This window comes from Oreochromis niloticus, linkage group LG22 (assembly GCF_001858045.2).
Source record: "Oreochromis niloticus isolate F11D_XX linkage group LG22, O_niloticus_UMD_NMBU, whole genome shotgun sequence".
Taxonomy (NCBI): domain Eukaryota; kingdom Metazoa; phylum Chordata; class Actinopteri; order Cichliformes; family Cichlidae; genus Oreochromis; species Oreochromis niloticus.
This window is the reverse complement of record NC_031985.2, coordinates 25,891,227-25,902,894: the sequence shown is the minus strand read 5'-3', so window position 1 is coordinate 25,902,894 and position 11,668 is coordinate 25,891,227.

Here is an 11,668-nt window from a genome sequence, read left to right as displayed (position 1 = left end):
AATAAATTAACAACTGTTTTCAGAGAGTTAATATGGAGCAATGTAAGAAATCAGTTGCCTACAGTCACACTAGACAGAACAATAGTGGGAGACTGAGGCACGCTGAAAATTATTGCAATGAACTTTTGATCTTGTTGCATTTGAAATGACTGCTTCGAAGACAGGAACCAGTCAAGTGACTTTGATATGTCAGGATGGCAATAAAATGGCAAGACATAGACATTATCTGTGATAATATGACGATTAACTGTGACACATCAGTGAAATTTGCAAATGTGTTGCCATCCATATGCAGAGAACTTTAGATTAACTACTTACATTAAGAGTCCAACCAGAACCTCATAGATTTGAAACAAAAACTTCAGAGATTTCTACAGAAATAGCGCTGCAAATTTAACTGTAAAGTGACATAAGTGCTCAGCAGCCTTGCTTTTATATAGCAATATAACCAGAATAAAACAAGTTAACAGCCACGTGTGTCAAAGTAAAGAGATTTGTCGCAGATGAGTTGCACTCACCTGCACAGACTGACTTAGATTACAATCTATCTGCATTTTGAAATCTGTCAGCAGTTATTTGCAAACCTTTATTAATTTGTCAGAGAGTGATTGTGTTTGGAGACGGGTTTCCTCCCACCAGGCGACCTGTGTAATCTTGCTGCTGCAAATACTTGTAATCAGTTGCCAAACACAAAAACATTCACTGCAATTACGCAAGCACCAGTTTTTTCTAGTTTCAAGGAGGTTACCATCCCATTTTTAGTCTAGTGTGACTGATAAGAAAAAGGATAACATGAACTGTTTTAATTTCACCTGTAGCCATTACAGGTGATAGGCTAAACCATCTGTTCGACCACTGAACACAACAGTGGTTGTGCTAAAAGCTCCATAGCTAGATGGCTGGCAAGATGAATTTATGACTGTGATTATGATTCTCACGAATCTTGCAACAGCCTCACAAAGGAAACCAGATGACAGTGTAGATTTCAAAATGTTTGACTGCTCATGTTCTCCTGCATGCTGGTGTCTCATTTTCTATTACTGATATGTGAATAACAGAATGTGCTACATACTCTCTGGAGGATATGGAGTTGTTTAAAGCCCCCTGTAAGTGAGCAGGGATGAGTTCAACAGTCCCAACTCTCTCAGCAATGAAGGTAACTTGTTTATAACTGACAGGAATGATGGCTGTAAGAAACAAAATGAGATCGAGTTTTAGAAACAAAACAAAAACTAGATTTGGAAATAAACTCTCAGTTATAACTTACAAAGTACAAAGTAAAAAAAAGAGAAAACATTCATAGTTAACTGATATTTTTGTGCCATGCTGGATTCTTTTACATCTTTATTTTGTTTTCTGTAAATCCTTAAAAAATCCAAACAGCCATTTTTATACACCCTGGTGTATTTCAGCTTGTACCTTTATTTAAGCTATTAGGTTCCTATAATGTTAAACTTTTTATTTAAGGTAATGTAGAGGATAATAAAATATATGGCGCAAGATAAATGAGGAAAAAGTCAATGTCTCAGATGGGAAGACTCAACCTTGAATCTCCCCACAAACTTCACCACATTTAAGTTTAGAAAATGGTTTTGGGAGGCTTTTTATGAGCACTGGGAAACTACTTTCAATGGGAAAGACGGACTAAAGAAAAGAAGAGGTGATAGTGAGATAGGAGAACAGCTGTGAGCTGGTCTCAGCTACAGAGTGAAATGAAATCAGCATACAGCTTGACAGAGATAGGATTGTATGCCTCCCTTATAGTCACAAAGCGAAGGTCCACATTCTTTCACCACAGACGTCTATTTATGACCCAACCTACCAAATTAAAACACTACAGAACTAGAAGGGGAGACTGATAAATAAATGAGGAAAAAAAGGTGCTAACAAATATATGAACAAACCAAACTGTCACGGCTGTGGTGGCAGACGTGTGGAGGTTGTGAGAGAGGACCAAATGCTGGCACTTGCTTGGATGCAAGTCAGCTTTATTAATAAGGTTGGTGGTAGAAACAGAAATGTAGAGGGAAGGAACAGAACCTAAGGATTACCTATACTGGGGAAACTAACAAAACAGACCCGAAACCTGAAGACACGGAGGGAGAAACTCAGGGAGAAGACACAGACAAACCAGCAACAAGAAGAAGAAAACACAGGGCTTATATCCGCACAGGAGCAATCAGGGAACGGGAGACAGGAGGGAAACACAGCTGGGAGAAATCAGAGCTGACGAGACAAGGGAAGGCAAAACCAGACACACTAATATAAGACACAGACCTTCAAAGTAAAACAGGAAACATACACTGACAGAACTCAGAGAAAAGATACCGACAGAGCAGAGGGAACACATGGGTGGAGATGACTAAACACTAAACCAAGGAAGAACAAAAACCAAAACCAAAGAACTAGAAGGTCTCAACCAGAATACATAATAAGAGACACTGGGTTAAAAGACCCAGGACCATGACACAAACATGTTAAAATAAAAACAACTACAAACTAAATAAAAACAACATTTTTTCTGCTTGTGAGCCAAGAGGGGGTTTACTTACTGAAAGTTTTTGTTTGAAAATCACTGAATGGCCGTTGTGTATGAGTTAGCCTGTTAGCACTACTCTGTCATAGCCACTATGCAGCCATTAAACAGGAAGTGACAGATTTAGTGTAAATAACCAAACTTCTGTTTAAAATTTAAATAATCACAAGAGGAAACCGCTCGGGAGAGCGATCACAACATAAGAACATCAAAAAATTAAACATTTTGATGAAATTACATTTATCAATAATAACTCTGATTCACTGAAAATGAAACTCAGTAGTTAGATTACACTCTGGAGATGAGAAGGACCCAAATGCAGACAAAAGGTAATGACAAAGGAGGAAGTGCAACATGATTCAAGGCTACTAAACTAGCAAAATACAACAGGAAAAGAATAAAAATGATTAAACAGGCAAACTCAGACACAAAATGAAACATAACATTCAGAAAAAAAAACACAGAAGGTTTGTAGAGCAGTAAAACAAGTGCAACCTGCAGGCTTTTGTTATTTTTTCTGTTCAAACACTATACGTTTTTTAGTTTTAAAAACATTATTATTGTTTTATTTATGTGGATATAGTAAATTTGTATTCACTTCATTGTTTAGTAAAATTTGTTTAAATGCTTATTAAGTAAAAAAGCAAGTGAATTTTTTTTTTTACATTTTTTAATGTATTTAAACCTGTTATAACCTGTTACTGCAAAGTAATAAAATTAATCAATTGTCAGTCAAGCAATATAATTATCAATATTTCTATATAGTGTTATTATCACTTTGGCCTTCAGATCAATCTATTGACCTTGAAGGAGATGTCAGAAGTCAAATGTCATATGATATTTTAAATCTTAATGCTACTTTCTATAGGTTGACAACACACACCACACCTGTATGATGTGTCAATTGTTGTCAATTTTAGATCAATAAATATTTAAGTTGACCTTGAAAACCGTGGTGGATATAAGCCAAATTTTAATGGCTCATTAACATGACCCCACTCTACACCTCTACAAAGTTTTATCAGAATTCGTGCAAAATCTTTCACGCTATCATGTTTACATCCAGAATGACACACACACACGCAAAACTCCCCAAAACATAACCTCCTTGGCATCAGTAATAAACAGAATTTAAAAGTTCTAAAACTCAAAACTCTGGGAATAAGACCCAGGACCCTGAAATATTACTGCAAATGGAAAGTCAAAAAGTGGGAGTGAAAGCAGTCAAAGAGTTGAGAAGAATGTCAGTAAGGTAGGTGGGTTGAGTGGGCATGACGCCCCGCTGACCACTGATAAGGATGGATACCTGTGGATGGTGGCTCAGAGAGGTTGTTTACCTCAAGAGATACCTTCTTCAACAAATTAGATAATACTCAAGGGAGGCAATACGAATTTAGAAAAGAGGACAGGTGAAAAAGATTTAGAAAAGAGAGCTGGGTGTATTAAATGTTAATAGGTTTTTGTGTAATGAAGTCTTTTTATTTATTAGATGGTATAAATTAAAAGACACACTCCTTAAATAGAAATATGTCTTTCAGTGGCATTTCCACAAATGATTAAGAACATCCAAATTCTTTAAATAAGAAATACACCTGCCAGAGAAAAGGACATCATGTAAAATAATGTGTTATTTAATAACCTCACTATGTTGTATCATCTGAACTACAAAAGAATCAATGATAGTGCTTACCATGTTGGACAATGCAGTCAGAGAATGACTTGCTACCCTCAAGAGTTCACTGCCTTGATCTGAATTAAAGTTTGGTTTTCAGTCCATTGAACTTAATTCCTTAATATAGGAGGTTAGGTTCAGTTATATTTTGTCTGGCCTGGTTATTGATGGTCATTATCAATAGGCTAATGATGCTTGAGGAGTAAGTAGTCCGATGCCAAATAAAATTGTTAAACAGGATCTGAAGTATCAAGAGTTTATTTGGCCAGTGATGTTCAACTTGGCTGTACGGTGGTTAGCACTGTTGCCTCACAGCAAGAAGGTCCTGAGTTCAATTCCACCATTTCTGTGTGAAGCTTGCATGTTCTCTCCAGGTACTCCGGCTTCCTCCCACAGTCCAAAGACATGCAGTTATTGGGGATAGGTTGATTGGAAACTCTAAATTGCCCATAGGTGCGAATGGGCACATAGACACACATCTGTGTCTATGTGTTAGCCCTGCGACAGACTGGCGACCTGCCCAGGGTGTGCCCTGCCTCTCGCCCAAAGACAGCTCGGATAGGCTCCAGCTCCCCTGCAACCCTGAAAAGGATAAGTGGCAGAGAATGGATGGATGGATGTTCAACTTGGCAGGTAAAATAACACCGGCCTTAGAGGATATGATGCCAATGAAAAGTATTTGAATGTATATAAAAAAAAAATATATATAAAAAATAAATAAATAAAAATAAAAATAAAAAAAAGTATTTGAATGCTTAAATCTGATATTAAACCTCAAGACTTAAGCTTCATGGTCAAAAGTGAGGTGTGTTTGTGATATGTCAACTCCATATTGCCTTCCATATGGACTTCATCCAGGCTTTTTTAATTGAAACACTAAATACGTCTTTTCATGAATGCTTGTACAAGTTGTTAGACGGTAACTCATCTTTAGTTGAAGGACGTGTTTAAACATTTGGTTTTAGCTTAAAGCACATATGTGCCTGAGTACTGTTTGAAAATGCTGCAGGCTGACTGATGACTACATCGTATGAGTAAACATAGTGATTCTGATTTAGATAACTTTAATTTTTAACCATATTTCTTCCATGTTGCCAGCTCCCATGAGAATTCAGACGCTCATTAACCATCCACCCATCCATCCAGTATTTCTCTACATCTAGTTCTGGGTCACAGGAGTGCTGGAGCCTATCCCAGCCGTCATGGGAGGCGGGGTACAGCTTTGATTGGTCGCCAGTCAGCTGTAGGACTAATGCAACATGACTAACATTAACCCTTGCATTCACACCTACAGCTAACTAGGAATCACCAGTTACCATGCATCACCTAAGATGCATGTTTTTGGACTATGGAAGGAATCTGGAGTACCAAAGTGAGGATACACAGGGACAGGGATAACATGTATACTCTGTACAAAAGGGACCCAGACAGCAGATTTGAACCCAGAATATTCTTGTGGTGGGACAACAGCACTAATGAATACACCACCATGTCATCTCGTGCATTAAAATGTTTTATTAAAACAAAAGAAAAACACTTGTAAGGCAGCAGGAAAAAGCAGAAAGGGGAGGAAAAACCCCACAGGCAGAATAACGGTGAACAGTGCAGAGGACACAGTGGTGGGTGTGGTGAGTTTCGGGGAAAAGATACACTTTAACTGGGATTAGAAATAAATATATTACCTTCAAAAAGTGAAGCACATTATTGAATGGGCTCATGCATCACAGATGAGAACTCCACAAGCACACACAAGCAGCATGAAATATGTATCAACCTGGGATATGGTTCTCTCTTAGAATAATAATCAAGACCGTGGACAGCACAGAGCAGTAAAGACAAAAATCTAATTCCACAGCCACCCGCAGACACAAAGTGAGTTTGGTCGCATTGCAGGCGAAAGCAGCACCGTCCCGGAGGGAATCTAAATTATGCTCCAAGAGCACTAAGTTCACGCAAGCTAGACAAAGTTGTCATTGTACCACCAACTGTGCCTGTGAGTCTCCAGTGACTTCTGACTAGCTTAGCTGTCAGAATCTGTGTGTTTCTGCATCGCAAACACTACAACAACTATTTCAACCATTATTTTCTCAGAAATGTCAAAGGTTTTGTTCTGTTTGTCTGTATGTGTAACACTTGTAAATGTTGCCACCTTGTGATAGAATACTTTGCAGTGACATATTGTTGCTACTTCCCAGGCTTTTGCATATACCCTAAAAAGGCAAAATGAAAAAAGCTGTATTTTTCATACTGTGTTTCAAAGCTGCTTTACTGGCCACCACTTACAGGGTCACATTCAGCTGGAAACACTATTGAATATCCACCGCTGGCACTTTATCAACTTCCTAATTCAGCATGAAAATAGCATTATTTTTCTTTTCAGGACATAACCGTTACAGTTGGAAGCAAGTGAATGCATAAATGATTGAGTACATAGAGAGGGGGAAAAGCAGTTTATGGTTCAGCGGTATACTACTGAAATTAGGCACACAGCCACAACTGACCTATATTTTGCTCTGCATGATTAGCTATCAATGACAGGCAGCAGTTCAGTGAAGACACTGGAAAACTGGGAAACTGAACATGCCTTTTCTTCTGATAGTGAGACTTTTTCTCTTAGAGGCTGTCATCACAACAACAAAAAATATCATTTGGGGTAATTTGCTAAATCCCTAAGATCCCTTAAGTGTTTGGGGGAAGATAGTTATCTGGCAGGGTTCATTTTTCTTGTAAGTTTATGTAATGTTTTGTTTTGACACTATCCTTTGGTCAGATAAATGCAGCTCTAACCAGCTGCAAAAGATCAAAGACCGCTGTAACAGATTGCTGTAGCAATACAACTGTAGAGATTTAACATTTACATATGTGAATGCTGTCATACTATGAATGCTATAAATGCCTTTCAGGAAAATATTGTTACAGCAAAGTGACTCATTTTTCATTCAGACTTTCATTGGGTGTTTGATATGATTTCCAGTGTTTGCATGCCCAAGGATGGTATTATTGATTCTTGGATATAATAATGTACAAACTGGTTCTTCCACTCTTATAACTAACTCTTACAGTGCCTACCCAGAAAATTTAAAATGTAAAAGCAGTGATTATCAAGGCCTCAGTCACACCGAACCAAAGACCAGTCAGTGACTCCCTGATCTCTGTGGAGAAATGTTTATTGCCTGATTGCCTTGATTAGCTTTTGCCAGGTGAAATGTTATAAAGAAAAACCTCTTTGTAATCGCTTTGTTCACAAGCAGCTTGCTGCACTTGCCGGTAGTTTCCATGGAAGATGCCCACTGGTGTATCCAAACACTTGCCAGCTACTTTTACTTTGAAGACTAACGGCCTCTCTATCTGGTTTCCATTGCACTTTTACAAGTTTCACTTCTCTCAGTGAGTAGTTGGCAAGTCTTTGCAGACAAGTGGGTATTTTCCATACAAAATATGGGTGAGTGTGGTGACCTGCTAGCAACCAATGAATTGCAAGGAAATTTTTTGTGCAGCACTGTATACCACATTACAACCAATTTTACCTAGTGCCAGGCAGCAACATCCAGCAACCACTTGCCAACCTGTCACCAGATACACATTTATTCCCTAGCAACCAGTGGTTGCCAAAGGGAAACTGATTGATCTCTAGGCCTCTATCATTGGCCACTAAGCACAGCTCTGTTTCTCAGGTTTTTTGAAAGATGTTTATGTCTACCAGATATTTGCCACTATACTACATATATACAGTGCCACTATACTAAAGTGGCTTTGAGTCTTTATTGATGCTCTATAATATTCATAAAAACTCAAAACCACTACAGTATAGTGAAGGCTTTTTCTAGTATTTTTGAAAGGCTGGCAAATACAGGGGCAATTCTCAGCGACTTACACAAAGGTATCTCATTAGCATGAGATCAAATGTCATCTGAGTTTATGCCATTCTTAACATGGAAGAACAGCAGTTTATAGAAAATACAAAGACGTGAAACAATGTTCTTCCTCCGAATTCAATTGCTTCTGACATTTCATTGGCTGTAACAGTCACTGATAAACTTAATAGCATAGGGAACTGGGAATTGTGCTTTCTCTACATCCTGACAATAGGAGAATAATAATCAGTCTTGAAGCATGTTTGAGCAGTGGCAGTTATTTACATCTGATCCTTTAGCTCCAGGTTCCTGTTGACAGAAATGAGACATGGCCACATCACAGCTGCCTTCAGTTTTTGGCATTTCGGCTTTGAAAATAGTGACAGGTCTCTCTGGGCCAAGATTTGAGGCATCCTGATATATCAAGTATGCCTAATGTCTTTGATAATATTCTTCTTAGTATTTGCTGACATTCTGAAGAGTTTGTGCTGCGTGTTCACTGTCACGTTATTTTCCAGCCTCGAAAGACTGGGTGTTTGCTAGGCATCACTCTCAGTGGCAGCGGCTAACAGTACAGTTTTCAATGATTTGTAATGCTGTTTGGACAGTGGCACCTCTTTGATGGTTTAAGTCTTTTCTCTTTTCATTTTGACTGTCAAATCCAACTGCAACTTTAGAGGTGTGGTACCAAATGCTTTGCTTAGTGTCCCTCCTTCCTCATGAGTTTAGGACTTAATAAAATTACAGAGTTTCTGGTTGGAGTTTTGAAAAAGTGTTAGATTATTCACTTATTGCACTTTATTGGACATTCAGTCGCCAGTAACTTGTGCTAACAGCCCAAAACATCACCACAGACTTGACATTTTATTTTCAGCTACCGCTTCACATTTTCAAATGTCCCTTTGAGAATTTAGATTTTGACATTAAAGTGATGGCAGTTCCTGAGTGGAGCAAATATGAAGGTAAATGGAAGTTAAATTAAATTAGTCTCTAACCAATCATTTCCCAAAGCAAGCTATTTTTCAGGTCCATAATCATAGGAGTATGCAATCCCCCAGACCCTTGTGCAGTGGGAGTTAGATTGCCTAATTTGTTAATAAAAGTCTTCTCATGACACCTTTTGCTGATTTTTAAAACAAGGTGATGGTGAAAATGAATACTGTGAAATGAGAAGGGTTTTTTTTTGCCAAGAACTAAAGATGTTTATTTAAAAATCATGATTTCATGAATGAGAGAAGGAGAATTTCAATGGGTAACTGAAGCACACATCAAACCTTCTGCCCATTATTAAGCATTGTTGCCATGTCAGCTAATATAAACCAATAACCCTAAAACATTGTATTTACATATTTATTTAATCACCTTTTAGATGTCCAGTGTTAAAGGACAGGTTTTTTGGTTTTTTGGTTTTTTATTACTGAGCTGATTAATTCCAGCCTCAGCAATAATAATCAGTCCTGGCACAAACACAGGTCTCTGTGTTTTCCAAGGCCAAAGTACAAAGAAACCACCGCTCAAAATCACAATTAACCTTTGCATCACTGTGGAAATTAGTTGGTATTACATCTGCTTCTATTACAAATTTTTGGATCCTTTTAAAACCACTGCACAAACTTTTCTATTCGATTTATGTACAACCATCAGCTAGATCATCACAAAGGTTAAGTGGAATATCATCAACTTAAGTGTTCAGATCTATCATACAGGAATGTGGACACACATGTACAGAGATTAGTTAAAAATAGAGAGTACTGTACATAACTGAAAAAAATGAATGAAAACTAAACATCACTATCATCAGTCCAACTTTGCTAAAAGCTCTAAAGTACTTTGCATTAAATGGAAAATGACGCAGATTTTTCATGGTTTTATAAATGATGCTACAATGTTTAATGGAAGTATTCATATATTCTCTCTCTTTGTCTCTTTGACTATTTTCCTGACAATTTCCTCTTCTTTTTCCTTCTTCCAGTGCCTCTGGCCAGTGCCACTGTCACGCTCCCAGATGACTGTTGAAAGATTAATGAAGTAGTGTGAACTTTTCTTAGGAAAAGCACTTTTGGGATGTGTCCACTTAGAGAAGGATTTTTTTTTCTTTGTCAAAAAATTAATAAGAATGCAGGTAAAACAGAAATATTCCCTGGATACTCACTTCTTCAGTTGTGAGGTGCAGCAGGCCATCCACCGGTGAGGGCATCCTGGCTCCTTCAAATATGTCATCTTACTGAATGTGTCAACAACTTTACTGCAGTGTTTTCATCCAAAAAAAGCATTTTTTAGAAACTTTTGGCACCCCTATTTTCTTGTTTTCCTTAGTCATGCCTGTTATATTGCAATGGCTTCAAGGGGCTACCTGAGTATGAGCAAACAGCACTTAAGATTGCTGACTACCGCAACCACCTGACATTCGGCCTCACATACAGACAGAACGGTATTATCCCTAAAAGCCTGCAAATGAAATTGTCTGTTCAGGGCCACCAAGCTACCAAAGGCACAGAGTCAGTTGATGATCTTCTGCACGTCAAAGACCTTCTACACATTGTGTGGTAAAGCAACTCTCTGGATAAATCAAGAGAGTTGCAGGATCACACACAGTCCCCAGCAATTTCTTACAGAAGACTTTACCCTTATATCATAAACATATTGATCCTTCTCCAGCCTGCTTTCATTTATCCGAGCTGCCATGCTGTTTTCAGAGAGAAACACATGCATGAAACCTGTGCCTGCACTGAGCACATTACTCGCTCTCTTATTTTTGAACTGCAAATACACGTTGCTCTTGCTAGGATGCTGGTCATTAATGAAATGAACTGGCTGCACATGTTTGTTTATGCATTTATACATTATAAATTTCCCCCGATTAGGTCTGGCTGAGTCTGTAGCTGCGAGAATCAGACTGATGTGTTCCGAATCAACCCCTGGCTCTGGTACAGCACTATGCCTGATGTAGATGGCAACATATTTGAGATTTGGTCACAGTTAGAGCTGTATTGGTGATTTTGGACAATGGAGTACTCAGAGATGGAGATGACTAGGTTGTCTGTGCTGGGAAGCTGCTCGTCAATAGCGGGAATGAAACAAAACCGGTGAGTACAGAGTCTGCAGTCTGGGACCTGACACATGCCGCTGTGGTGTGCAGACAGCTGGGCTGTGGTTCTGCCGTTTCAACTAAAGCCATCAACCTACCCAACAAAACACCGATGTGGGGCTGTAAATCCATGGTTTACCTCCTCAGTCATTGAGGTGAACTGTGCAGGTGGCAGTGGGTAAGAGCTGAAGACACAAAGCTGGGCCAGTAAATCCTGAGAGGTCATCGACCACAGAGGCACCAATAGACAGATGGAACTTTTCTGGGTTCTGGGTCAAATTCTGGATTTAACAAGGAGCCAATGAAATATGCTCCCTCTCTCCATTCCATTCATTGATTTTGAACTTCTGATGATTTCACTACTCTTTATACTTATTTACCAATACAGAGAGCTCATGATCAAAAATAGGTCAGAAAAAAAAGAGATTTAGTCACACTTAGAGCTGTATTATTGCAAACTGATTGCATGTACAGTAAGTGCCATCTTGACATAGTTCACACAGTTTACACAACCTGAC